Genomic DNA, 13706 nt, shown 5'->3' with positions numbered 1-13706 from the left:
CTCTCTTAGTTCTCCAAATGTTCATTTGAAAAGAACCAGAGAGAAATACAGGGAGAGAGGATTATACAGAGACATTAAGAATGTTTACAGAAATTTCTCCTTTATAAGCCAGGTATGGTGATGCATTGCTACAATCCAGGCACTTTGGAGAATAAGGCAAGAGGATCATAAGTTCAAGGCCAGCCTGGCTTCATAATGAGACTTTATCTCAAAAATAATTTTTTTAAGTAGAAACCTAACCGTTATGTTCCATCATTTCTTCTGTAAAGATGAGATTTCTATTAAGTACAACATATGTCTGGAGATGTCCTCAATCAGTTGCCACAAAGTGAACACCAATCACACCTATATCAAGAACCAGGATACTATCAGAAGCCTAGAACTTTTCCTGGAGCACTTGCAGTCACTCCCCTTGTAGTTTAGCTATTTCCTCCAAACTGAAATATTCCCTCCTAGAGAAGGGAAATGCTCATACAACTCAAGAAACTAAGGAAACTTTCAGAGTTCATGGTGCTCAGAAAGCTACAAGAGTCACAAGGCCTCTCCCCAAGGATACAAAATCAGTAAATTGCTGGGGAGAAGAGATGATTTGTTGAAGCCATCTGCAAGTGGTTCAGAAGTTCCAAGTATGCAGCTTTCATGAGTTAGCATCTGTGCTGGGATGGGCTTTTGAGTGACGCAGCTGCCTGAATCACCTATGCTGCTATAAATAACCCCTCTTGTAAGTGACTCCATTAAGCTCATTAGTTCACCAAACTAGGCTTAAGCATGATTGTTTCTTTGGTGTGTTCTAAGTGTCCTATTGGGGTGAATAGGCATTTGTTCACATCTCCCCAGGAAAAGTCGCACAACAACCCTCATCAAGTATAACAATTTCCCTGACTCCCTACTATAGTTTAGGTGATGAATGTCCCACAAAGGTCCTTATATTGAAGGCTTGGTTTGTCCAGTGGAGCTATTGGAGGGTGGTAGAAACTTAGAAAGATGAGGCCTAGTGGGAAACCACCTTACCATTGGAAATGTGCTTTGGAAGGAGATGTGGAACCCCACACACTTATTCATCTTCTTTTGTTTCCTGTCTGTGAGGTGAGCAGCTTTGTTCCACCACACATTCCCTCCATGATTTCCTGATGTCTCACAGGCTCAAAGCAACAGGACCAATCGATCATGGACTAGAATTTCCAAAATTGTTAGCTAAAACAATACTTTACTAAAAAGATTACCTCAAATATTTTGTTACAGTGACAGAAAGGTAACTAACACAGACTGCAACATCATAGACTAATTTTTGCCTGTTTCTAAATGTAAAGAAATGCAACTGAGATGGATTAGAGGAACCAGAGTAGTAGGACAGGAGTTAGCATTGTTAGAGTATAACTAAACACTGTTAAATCTCTTAATGACAAATTATTATTGTAAACACTCTACTCCTTTATAAAATCTTTATTGTATATGTAGGAGTGTTTTGCCTGCATGTATATAAATGCATCATGTGTGTGCAATGACCATGGAGGTTAGAAGAAGGTGTCAAATCCCCTGAAACTGGAGTTACAGACTGTTGTTGTCTACTACTTGGATGCTAGGAACCAAGCCCAGGTCCTCTGCAAGAGCAGCCAGTGATCTTAACTGCCGAGCCATCTCTTCAGCTCCTCTGCTTCTTCTTTAAGTTGGTGTGTATTTGTTGTACACAGTTCTGGGAAATTTCTTTCAAGTGTATCATGTGTATTCACCCTATATGCCTTCCCCTTTCTCTGTCTTTTCATTACACCTCTCCTACTGGTCTTTCTTCCTCCTTTTTTTTCATTTCATTATTTTTCTTTTTTATTGGTTGTTGTTGCTGCTGTCATTGTTTTGAGACACAGTATTTGCTCTATCACCCTGGCTTGCCTGGTATTTACTATGTTGCCTTAGCTGTTTTCAAACTCATGGCACTCCCAGGGCATGCTACCATGTCCAGCAATAACTGCCCCATTTTAATGTTTATTTTTCCTTTAAATAAGCTGAGATGTTGGGACCAGGGGTTATCGGACTCACTGTCAGCCATTTGACCTTTTCTTAGTGCCCCAGCTGCCTTGATAAAATCACAATCAGCTCAGCAGCCAGCCTGACTGCCCCGGTGCTAACACCACCCACTACGAAAGTGACAGCCACAGCTGCTAATTACTGATGCACAACCCCAGCTCCTTAAGCCACTATCCCAGCCATAGCTCCTTCAAACAGCTTGTGTCACCATCACAAGCCTTGATGAGCTCTAGGAGACCCACAGCCTTTTCTACCCAGGCCAGAGGGGAACCCCTTCATCTGGTGACCCACCAGAAGGCATGTAACTGGTACCATCATAGTCTTTCAGTTACATAAGAGACTACTGCAATTGGTGCAAGTGTCATCCCTCATTACACAAAAGATGCTGGGATTGTGGACACCCTCACCACTCTCCCTTTCAGGCTATATCACCATGCTTTTCAGCTCACTTTGTGACTCAAATAGTCACAGCGGGAATCATCCCCCTGTGCTTTAATGTTGAAACAGTAAGTCCAACAAAAAGCTTCCCAAAAGTGATCTTTGCTTGGCTATGTTTCATCTTTATCATTAATGTAGCTGAACTGGTGACACAAAGAGAGATCGGTAGAAACCCTGGTAGAAGTGGCAGCAGAGGCAGAGGTGACAGCAGCTGTACAGGTGGCACCTGCTGCCCTGGCAGCAGTGACAGTAGAAATAGCAAGGAGACTTGCAGAGAGCAGCCAGGGCAGAACTAATGGGGAAAAGAGGCAACAGAGACCGGGGGGGCTTATGAAGAGCTGAAGATGAGAAACTGTGGGTGCTGGAAGACTTCCCCAAAGCTACCAAACCTTAAGGGCCCAGAACTGCAGCACTAGCCATTACCATGGACTAAAGATCCTCATACCATAAGACTCGAAATTGTAAAAGCTGTTGCCTGAGGCCTGTAAGAGAGTTGTGACATGTAAAGGTGACATGGCTGCTGCTGGCTGTTACCTGCTGCTGTCCACTGCTGCTAGCATATGAGATTTACAACAGCAGCTGAGTGCTAGGGTCACTGTGGTTTAAAGCACACTTGATAAGCTTCTAACCTAAGTGCCTACGGTCATAAGTCTCTGGCTTCAAAAGAATGGAACAAAGGTTCCTTGGCTTTCAGGGGCTAGAACTGTGTCTACCAGTCCAGCCCCTAGGTCTTAGATACCCAAGAACATGGAATTGTCAACAATGGAAGAGCTTCTTTCGTCTTCTCACAGTTACTATCTGGGTAGAGCAAAAGGACGCAACCAGCAGATTGGTAGCTCGGTCACATACCCCTATATCTGCTTCTAGTGCTAATAAGACATTTGTACGATTCGTGCATGCCAGAGCATATAGCTGTGGTTTGACCATTCATCCTCATTGCTGAATATTATCTTGAACTTATTAGTGTATTCTATTGCTAATGGGCATTGAATAGTTTCTAGGACTGTTACAGAGTGCTGTTGCAAAAATTTCAATATCTCCTGGTAAACACATATATATTTCTGTTGGGAATAGGCCTATGATTAGAATTCCTATGTAACAGGTAATGTTTGACTTTGCAACTATTACTAAGCAGCTTTACCTAGTAGTAACTCCTAGGAGAGTTCCAATTATTCCACATTCTATTCAACATGTAACATGGTCTATATTTTCCGTTTGAGCCATTCTAATAGTTGAGTTATATACAATGTTCTAAGAGAATATAATCCAGAAAATGTACTCTAAAGGATATAATTAAAATTATTGATTGCTGTCTATGGTTTGCCTACAAGCCCACATTTTAAACATAAGCTTCAGTGGCTTTAGATGAACAGTGTCAGGATAAAAGATTTAGGAAGCTCTGTCCAAGATACGAGAACTAACAATTATTGAAAATTACTATATTTTATACATTGAATTGGGTGACTTGACTTTATGCTTTAAAATACCTTAAACTGCTGATGTTACCTACCTCCCTTTGTAGAGAAGTTATGAAGACACAGAAAGTTAGCTACTTCATCCAAGCCACACATATAGTTGGTAATGAAGCTAATATTTAAAGCCTTTCCTTTCTTCTGGGCCTTCCAAATCTAAGAATCAAACTTTTCTGCCTAATTATTTCTAAGTCAACCCAATCTTTAATGTGACACCTAATATCTGGATACATATATTTGGAGACTGGAGAGATGGGAAATAGCTCTAAGAGCACTCTCTGCTCTTGCAGAGGACCTGGACTTGGTTTCCAACACCCACGTGGTGGCTAACAACTGTCTGTAACTCCGGGTGATGTGATGCCCTCTTCTGACATCTACAAGCATTACAAAATAGTCATGCACATGAAATATTATTTTTTAAAAGAACCATACATTTTCAGAATGTTACATTTGGAACCAAAAGAAATGATGGTCAATCTTTATATAGCCACAGCACAGTTTTCATACAGCTCTATTATTTATTGGGAGATTCTCACTGGCTTTGACATCAGTGTTTATAGACAGGCCACCCAGTTCTGTCCTAGACTTCACATTGTCATTTCTATCAATTGTTTGGGAAGCATATACACCAAAGTGCACGCTTATCAAAATTACAGGTTTGTCAGTTACTTAACACTAGCAACGCACCCTCAAATCCTACTGAGATAATTTTCTTATATTTCCTTGGAGTGACTGACTGGTGGTTGAAATTGAGATGGAGGGTCAGTTGGGTCCGGGCTCAGTTAGGGCAGCTAAGCTTTTCTTTCCAGGTGAAGAAGGTTAAATTGACTTCCTCAAAGGGATATAGTCATATGCAAGAAACAGAAGGCAAAATCCACAAGGCCTCTGGGACTCAGATTCTACTATATTCCACTAGTCAAAGCAGATCAAAAGCTTATCCTAGAGAAACAGATTATGTTTCTTCAGAGGAAATATGGAAACTAGCACACCATGTTTCATAGTCACCCGAAGTAGACAAGAACCTGAATATTCTAGCACAAAATGATAGCTAAACAAATATTAATATTTCTATTAGTATTATAATTACAACTAAAAGCTACTAAATTTACATTATATACATCATGGCTTCTTAATTATCTTTTCCAACATCAATAAGGCTTTCAAACTAATATCTGTCCAGTTTCTGATATGGACATACTCAGTTTAGCTACTAATAATGTCACAGAATCATAACTAAAATTCCCAGGACTCAGTTTCTTGAACTGCTTTGGTATCCTCTCTCCCTGACAATTACCACAGCCTCAGTTATCATATAAAAATACTGCTGTTGCCTTTCCCTTAAGAACAGGAAATCTCAGGTTTCATCTTCTGTTTCCCTTCCAACACTGTTCTTCAGAGCTACCTACAATTTCATTTCTTCAAATTGGGTTTCTCTTCAGCACCCAGACCCTTGAGAGATGATGCTTGATTTTATCACTTTTGCTGAGCATCCGACATCCTGTCCTAATTTAGCCACATCTTGTGGGTCTCTCCCTCCCCTCGTGGGCCATTGGTCACAAACCCAGGAGAACAAAGGGAGTAGAAGCTATGAGCGGGGTCAGGATCACCAGTGAGCATGGATGGAAAAAACCTTCTGGGGAGTCAAATTCAGTGATAAAGCTCTGTTTATTCAGTGGGGTCAGGGAAAAATATAGTGTGGAGGCAGCAGCCAAAGCTTCAGCTGATAGGTGTTCATAGGATGCTTTATTTACATGTGGTAGGGGGATCCTATCATCTGGCTATAGGGCAATGCCTAATTATCATATAGAAAAAACCTGGGGGCAGTTTTATTGTAGGTAACTATGCCAAAAGTCATGTTCCAAATAAGGCCAAGCATCCGTGCTTGGAAGCACTTTCCAGATAAGTCAGGCAGGAAGCCCCTACTGAGAAAGGAGTGTACCTTAACAGCAGGATTCCCAAACAACATCTGTTAGCTATTCCTCATTTTTCCCTTCTAGATAGGGGCCACTCACATCATTCCTGGACTTCACCCTAGTTACCAGACCTTCTCCCTAAATTAGAGCTGAGGATCAGCTGCTTGCCTAGGTTGGTTTTTGAGGTAGCACTCCCTATAAGATCAAGTTAGCAACATAAACTCTCAGGACCACTACACAACCTCATAGAAAAAGAGCAACAATAATAAAGCACAGCCCAGCAACTCCAAATTGGGAAAGCAATGACTATCCCTAGAAAACCAAGGATATAAGTGATGGAATCTAAGTTAAGATGGCAATTATAGTGAAAAAAATGCTTGAAGTTTCTGGATTTTTGTTGCTGCTCTTTATTTCTTCAGACATACTTGGTTGGTGTCTAATGAAACAAGAGGGCAGGACGATGGTGGCTCCTAAATTATGTGTTGAGGTTGATTTAATCCAAATAAGAATAAATGTGCTGTGATGGAAAATAGAAACATGCAAGGACAGGGTAGAGAAGGAAAAGGAGACAGAAATACATGTATTGCTCCATTCCTAGCACTTACATGAGAGTAAGTAAATGGAAATACATTTGATCACAACAGAGAAGCAGCAGGATTTGACAAGGTGCACACAAGTAACAAAAAGGGAAAACGAGATAAAAATGGCCAGAGCTTTCATTTATCTGATACCAGTAATCAGAAAAATGTTGGTAAGTGGGATAATAGGCAACAAAGTTCTACTTTCGGCAATAGTTAAAGGATGATGCCCTTCAGACAGGAAAATATTGAAGCCTGAAAAATGACTTAAGAAGCTATATTTAATAAAATCAAATCTATAAGACAAGATTGTTCAAAGGTATTTTGTGATTGAAATGACTATCTAAAACACTACCACTCTGAGGAGCCCAAAATTTCAGGGCATATAGGCAACATTTTTCTTCATTTTCATAATTAGTTCCTAAAATATTCCAATCAGACATCTATTTGTAAACAGCAGTCATCAGTATTTAAGTTTAATCAACAGAAAGGGAAATCACTTAAATAGAATGAACTGAAAATAGTATCATTTCTTCAAATATGTATTCCAAATGTTTAAATGATATTAAGAGAATGTCAAATGTGGTGATTGTTCATTAATTAGCCTAACATTCATTGTGACTTTCTTATGAATATCCCTTCTCACCAGACTAGAGCAAACATCTTACATTTACCCAGTTTAGCAAAGCCTCCGTATATTGACCCTTCATCTTCGCATTTTCTGTCTATCATGTGTGGCATTGTTATGTAGAAACCAGGCATGAAAAGAACTTTGCTTTATCTAACTCAAACAAAAGACACAAATAGCAATGCCATTTTTGCAAATGACATGTGGGCTTTTTAAACCTTCAACAGAACAAATGCCTTCATTTTTTACTGCTTTATCTAGAATTATGAACTAGACTGAATGTCTCAGACCTTTGCAAGTAAAGCATCAGAAACAAAACTATATTCTGTATACCTTCCAGCACTTAGGTTGGTGGTTGCATTAGGACAGGTATGAGTGTCTAGATTTAAGCTCCGTAGTGGGAGATTGAACACCAGAGTGTTTTCCGGATGCACAGCTGAGTGTCCTCAGATATGATATAAAGATCTCAGTCTCACACCCCAAGATGGAAGCACAATGGTCCAGAATAGACATGGTCAGCTAAGGTAGCTTTATATGTAGTTACACATAGGACATCCAAGGCCCTTGTGTGGCTATTTCCTTGAACTGTCCTCTCCACCTTCTCTGTTCTGGAACCTCTTTCATAAGTACCATGAAGGGTAGGCCTCATCAAGTTGATTCAGTAGGTAAATATGTTTACTGGCAAGTCTGATGACTTGAGTTCAACACCCAGAACTCACATGGTGGAAAAAGATAACCAAATCAACTCCTCTGTTGTCGTCTGACTCCACACAGACACAGACCATAGTGTCTGCAACACGCACATGTACACACACACACACACACACACACACACACACACACTATGGTGTCTGCACCACACACACATACAGGTACACACACACGTACAGGTACACACACACGCACACACACTCACGCAGAGCAATGAAGCTATAAAAAACTTTATTCTCATAGAAGTCTTATTGTGGCATGAGCAGGAAAGAGACCAGAGGAGACTAGGATTTAAGTAGCCTAATCTAGTAGTTCTCGAACTATCTTGAAGAAAAGATCTAGATTTAGGGGAAAGCTTTTGTTTTACTTGATTTGGTTTCTTAGGTCATTTTTGTTTTACTTCTTTAATCCATTGTATACTAACACTTAAAACTATAACATCAATGAGCTGCTAAGGTAGACCCCACCCTTACATGCCACTCCATCATAAAATTTGCTTACAAGTTTCTACATGCTCAGCTTCTGGACTGAGTACTGACCAGTTATAGCATCTCAAACACTCTGGAATACCACTAGTCTAGACCCAAATGCTATGCTAAGGACTTCCAGTCCTGCTTAACAAGGGAGTGACTAACCAACATATTTCTAGAGGGTTAGAAGTGTGCTGTTGTTTTTCCCCCAAATCATAACATTCCCTTATTATTCTTCAGTGCCATGAAAATAATAAATTCATCAAAGTGTTTGCTTTATCTATGTCCAACTAAGACCCATAAAATGCATTTTCCTAACCTTTCTCAGTTTTTAAGATTTAGTTCTCATCCAGACAATGACATAAAGATACCACTATATTTTTACATTAAATCAGGCAATTGCTTTACACACCTGGTGATAAAAGAACAGATCAACTCATTGTTTCTAATGGAATAAAACCAGTTTCAGAAAATCAATAGTTTAAAATGCTTCAACTACTGATTAAAGACTGACTTGTACAGAAAACAGAATGCAGGGACTCTGCAGCTGCCCACACCTCCCAAAAAAGACATAAATCTACATTCAGAAATATGTGAAAACATTTGCTTTGTGTCGCCCATCCCTGACAGGCATTTATCAAGCTTAGAGTAAACATCTGTCCTTTTCTCTGACTTCAATGCTAGGAAGACCTTCAAAATAACTACACAGCTTTCATGCCAAGCCAACTCCCCCTTCCTTTAAGCCAGTAGTCATCAAACAGAAGAGACAGTTCTAGTTGCTTCCATTTCTCTTCTCCCTCTCTCTCTCCTGTTTCTCCCACTACTTGTACTATTCCTCAGAGGTGGGCACCAGCTGTGGAGATGCATCTGTAGTGTCTGTGCATGTAACTACATCTCTGGGAGAAATATTTTCTCTCTGGTTAAGGATCAAGAGCACCTGCAAGTTGGTGAGTGCAAGGGCAGCACCCAAGAGGTGAGAGCTGGAAAGCAGGGCTGCTCATCCTTTGGAACTCAACCTCTACTGACCCCTGAAGCTGTGTAAGACTGAACAGAGTATCACTACAAAGTCTTGGAGAACACAGCTGACAGGACCCAGCCACACAAGGTGAGAAAGAACCAACCCACACTGATTGCCTGTTGGAAAGATGAGCTAGGCAGTGTCAGTTGTCATCTTGACACCTGGGAAGAGGGAACCACAACTAGGAAATATCCACTTTCAAACTGGCCTGTGGCCATGTCTGTAAAGTATTTTGTTGATTGTTGAGTGATATAGGAGGACCTAGCCCACTGTGGGCAGTACCTGGCTTGTATAAGAAAGCAACAGATAAACCTTGCCTAGACATATATTATATTCTTTGAATTAGTTGTATGTGAGAACTTTTGGTCTTTGCCCAAGCTTTATCTACATGGCACATGGTAATTAAATGTACCAGACTTGTGGAACTAACCTTCTTGGATGTTTAACAGCCATACTATGAGGTCTATACTAATTTGGTCAGAGAGATATAAAAGATAGTTTTTGTTCCTTGCCCTCCTAGGTCGACTAAGTTCTAGGGAACTATGAGCATCTCTCAAAATGTCCTGTAACTGTGGTAAGTCACCTGTCTTCTTGATCAGGAAGCCATGGAGACCCCCACCAGATGGACCTGAACCAGTGTCCAGTCTACAAAGAGGAGGGTCAACACAAAGGGATCATTTCCTCCATGCTTCCCAGTGAAACCAGCCATGGTCAAGCAGGACCTTTGACTTATCTTCACATAGACAGAACTGGGAAAAGAGAGGAGCTAGGGGCTACTCCCAAGCCCATGTGACCCCTGAGGAACAGATCCTCAAACAACCTTAAGAGTTAAAATAAATTAGTTTATCTGGGCAGGGTCTTAAACACCCAAAAGGAAAGTATAACCAAAGATTAAAGGGCCCAATATAATTTTTTAAGAGTCCATATGTATGGACTAAAGGCTATATAACAAGAAACAATGCCAGATAGGAGATACCTTCCTTTGAGTTACTGGCCATGGTGGCCCAAAAGACTCCCAGACAGTAGTCCAGCATAGAACTGGGCAAATGAACAGCAGACCCCAATCTTATCTAAAGGAATATTGACAACTGATTGCTTCTAGATGAAGAACAGCTGATCTTCCTAAAACAAGGCTCTCTTGATAGGCTGACTAGATTCAGCAGATGGAAAAGCACTGGGGAATGACTGGGGTTGCCAACAACACAGTGGATATTAACAGGGATGACAGAGTATTTGGGCTCCAGTGGGGTTGGGGGAGGCTATGGGAGGGTGCCATTTGGGAAGTGGATATATAGATGAATAAGATTGTTTGGGATGTTCTGTATGATATACACAAAAAAAAATCAAAAAAATTAAAAAATGGCTTATATTTGAGGAGGAAGCATGTAAATTTATGCCATGTTAATTAGTAGAGGTGATAAATATTACCATTCAAATCTACCTGATGACTTTATATCCATACTCAGGTGCTAAGGATCCAAGTGTAACCGATTGTGGCTAGTAATAATCAGATACATAGAGATTAGAGACACATGTGCAAACATCTAAGCATTAGTAGCATTAAAAAATGAGCCTTTTTTAGGAAACTATATTTTTTTTTAATTTTTAAAAATGATTTATTTAATAACAACATACTTAGAAGAAGCATATCATTACAACACAATTGACATATTCAATAACGTTTTCCTGAGGTAGGATGCATCTCTTTCAAATTTGGCTGTAAATTTTTAGGTTTACAGTTGAATTATTACAGTTATACAATATTGTACTCAGTATAAACCCTATAAGACATAAATTAAATGATGTTTTAACCTTTAAAAAGATCTCCATTTCATTATTAAAATACACAGTTTCATATAGAAAAATTCTTTTTCAATGCAATTGACATTGGATGTTTGCACATGCATTTCTAATCTCTAAATATCTGATTATTACTAGCCACAATCGGTTACACTTGGATCCTTAGCACCTGAGTATGGATATAAAGTCATCAGGTAGATTTCAATGGTAATGTTTTTCACATCTACTAATTATTGTTTTTTAATCATTATTTATTTTTTATTCTTCTGTATGAAAGGAAACAGTATATTTTTAAATTAAGTGGAGATCTTTTTTAAAGGTTAAAAGCTCATTCAAGTTTATGTTTTATGGGGTTTATATTCAGTTTAGTATTGTATAACTGTATTAATTCAACTATGAACCTAAAAAACTTACAGTCACTTTTGAAATAGATGTATCCTTGCCCTGGAAATTATTATTGAATATGTTAAAGCTGTAATGAAATGCTTCTTCTAATCATGTGGTTATTAAATTTAAAAAAAGTTAGAAAAAGAAAGCAACAGAGCACAGGCCAGAGAAGCAATCCAGTAAGCAGCATCCTCCATGGTCTGTGCCTCAGTTGCTGCCTTCAGGTTCCTTCCCTGGCTTCCCTCAAGGACGAATTGTGATCAGGATGTGTAAGGCAAATAAACCCTTTTATCCCAAGTTGGTTTTGACAGGTATTTTATCACAGCAATAGAAGAACCAAACTAGGACAAGAGAAAAATTAAAATCAGTTGCCAACTTGACACGTCTGGGTGGAGGGAACCTCAATTGAGGAATTGCTTCCATTTCATTGGCCATGTTTGTGGAGCTTTTCTTGATTGCTGAGTGATGGGGGGGGCAGCTTACTGTGGGAGGTCATCCTGTGTGGTATAAGAAAGCAAGCTGAGCATGGGCAGGGGAAGCAAACCAGTAAGCAGCATACTTCCATGGTTTTTGCTCCAGGTTTCTGCCCTGAGTTCCTTCCTTGGCTTCCTTTGATGATGGACTGTGAGCTGTAAGCCAAATCAACTCTTTCCTCCCCAAGTTGGTTTTATCGGTGTTTTATTTTAATCAGAGCAATAGAAAGTAACTAAAACAAAATCAATGTTTTCCAATGAATTTCAACAAATTGCTATATTAATTTTATTTTCTGTATTCTTGATGCTTTGAAATCTGGTCTTACTAACCAAGGAGAAACCATTTTTCCCAAGGTTAGCTAATTCCTACGAGTAGCAAACAATTCACTTTTTGAGCACAACCTTCATGATCACATTAATCAATCCAAAATCCACCTACTTCCAATCCTCACTTCCTCTTTGTTTTGTTTTTGTGTTCACTTCCTGTCTTTTAGTAATTCATGTAAAATTAATTGCCTTCTGATTAGTTGAGGCAGTAAGTCAGACAACGCATGCCACTATGTCTATCAAAGTGGGTGAGCATGAAAATTCCAACTCCAAATTCATCTGAAGAGCACTGTACAAACTAATTTTGCCATGTTCATCCACCTTATAGTGTTTAGGGACAACCAACCTGCCTTCTTTGTCTTATGCTTGCTCTTCTTGGGACTGTTGTAAGGCTTTTTCCTCTTCTTAGCTCAACACAAGATGAAGGGTGAACACCTTTTGAATGTTATAACCAGCAAAGAACAGCTTTTCCTGATCAGGAAGAATTCCTTCCTTATCCTGGATCATAGACTTCACATTTTCTATAGTATCCAAGGGTTCAATTTGCAGTGTGACGGTCTTCCCCATAAGGGTCTTTATGAAAATCTGCATTTTGGCGGTGGTTCCCCCACAGATGGCAGACCATGAAAGCTCTGTTTAGCTCTTATACCCCAGGGCAATTATCCCTTGATCATCATTCCAGGACTCAGAGAAAGCCCTGACATCCCAGACCCTGCTTAAATTATTTAAATTAGCCAGTCCTAAGCCCGTTTACCCAACCTTGACCATTTCTTTCTGTGGAAATCAAAATAAAGAATCGTGCAGGTTTGCCTCCTGCCTCTTGTCTGATAATAAGGCTAGTTGTCTCCTGTGTTCCTGCATAGCAAGACATGCCCTTTGCTTTTTATTTTATTTATTTATTTATTTAATAACCACATACTTAGAAGAAGCATTTCATTACAACAGCATTGACATATTCAATAATTTTCTGAGCTAAGATGCATCTCTTTCAATATTGGCTGCAAATTTTTAGGTTTACAGTTGAATTATTATAGTTATACAATGTTGTACTCAGTATAAACCCTATAAAGAGATCTCCATTTCATTATTAAAATACAGTTTCATACAGAAAAATTGATTTTTAATGCAATTGACATTAAGATGTTTGCACATGTGTTTCTAATCTCTATATATCTGATTATTACTAGTCACAGTTCAGTTACTTTCTGAGCTCCTTGGCATATAAACATGGATATAAAGACATCAGGTAGATTTCAGTGGGAATGTTTTTCATATCTACTAATTACTAAGGAGCAAATTTTTATGCTTTGAAGAATTATTATTTTTTTAAACATTTTTAAAATTTTTTAATAACTACTTGATTAGAAGAAGCATTTTACTAGAGCTTTAACATATTCAGTAACACACACCAGAACAAGAGTACATCTCTTTCACAAGTGGGTGCAAGTTTCTAGGTTCACAGTTGAATT

The 13706-nt window shown here is 39.1% G+C and overlaps 1 pseudogene; it reads right to left on the bottom strand.

Moving 5' to 3' along the window:
* Positions 1 to 12433: 12433 nt before the first annotated feature.
* On the bottom strand, positions 12434 to 12828 carry LOC103748262 (annotated as a pseudogene).
* Between the last annotated feature and the right edge of the window lie 878 nt (positions 12829 to 13706).

The sequence above is a fragment of the Nannospalax galili genome, unplaced genomic scaffold, assembly GCF_000622305.1.
Source record: "Nannospalax galili isolate Female #2095 unplaced genomic scaffold, S.galili_v1.0 scaffold1025, whole genome shotgun sequence".
Taxonomy (NCBI): Eukaryota; Metazoa; Chordata; class Mammalia; order Rodentia; family Spalacidae; genus Nannospalax; species Nannospalax galili.
Note: the sequence above shows the minus strand (reverse complement) of the source record. Positions and strands in the feature narration are given on the sequence as shown.